The 933-nt window shown below is 42.7% G+C and overlaps 1 protein-coding gene across 6 annotated transcripts in view; it reads right to left on the reverse strand.

Annotated features, from left to right (window-relative positions):
• The window catches only part of LOC103507287, a 45373-nt gene that overhangs the window by 11598 nt on the left and 32842 nt on the right, over positions 1 to 933 (reverse strand). The window lies entirely within an intron of this gene.

Below are 933 nucleotides of genomic sequence, written 5' to 3' on the forward strand. Positions count from 1 at the left end.
AAATAAATAAATGCAGTTTCTTTGTGTTATTATATCACAACTTTGGTGCTCACTGCAGCATTGTAGGATTTTTCCCAATATCTCGATAATTCTAACATCCAATATTTACCTACCATGCTGGCACCGGTCGCTATGCGCATTTATATGTCATAGCTACTCATTTTCCTCACGAGGCTGAGTGGGCCCCGCAACATCCAGTCACGGAATCAATCATTTGCATGATACAAATTTCTTGACCCCGCTGGGAATCGAACCCGGGTCTCCCGCGTGCAAGGCGAGCGCAGTGACCACTAAGCCATGGGAGCTGACTGTATGACATAATAAGTTGATGGCAGCTCAGCAAGATACTCTCAAGGTAGAAACATTTTCTACCATTTTGTTCTCGGTAACAAACGTGGAATTAACATGGAAAGTTCCGCAAAATTTAAACGAAAAGTTCCGCGACGGATCAAAAATCTGATTTAAATGTCACATTAGTACATACGATATATTAGAATCAGTTGGGTCAAGGTACTAATGACCGATCTTACCTGAGAGTTAACATATAGTGCCAAAGGTTTTCTCCATTTGATTATTGATTTACACAGACCAGTATTCCTTAAACTCTGGAGTAACTGAAAACTCTCAGTGGTAAGATGGTAAGATCGGGCATAAAGGTTACTTACTGTACAAATCGAACACCAATTCCTTCATTGTCTTGTGGTTCATATCGATTGGTTGTCTGTTGCGGGCTTGTTTCCAATACTTTTTCTCGAACATCTTATTGTTCATTCTCCGGTTGTTCATTCCGAATTTCTTCCTAGCCGGTTGGTTGGGCGCCATATATTCTTTGTTAACTCCAAACACTTGCTTCTCGACAAAGTTGGGGTCTGTTTCTTTCCTCAACAGTGGCCCCTCGGGCGAGTGACCGAGGTGCTACCGGGGTCGGACGGG

Source organism: Diaphorina citri, unplaced genomic scaffold, assembly GCF_000475195.1.
Source record: "Diaphorina citri unplaced genomic scaffold, Diaci psyllid genome assembly version 1.1 scaffold303, whole genome shotgun sequence".
NCBI classification, from domain to species: Eukaryota; Metazoa; Arthropoda; class Insecta; order Hemiptera; family Psyllidae; genus Diaphorina; species Diaphorina citri.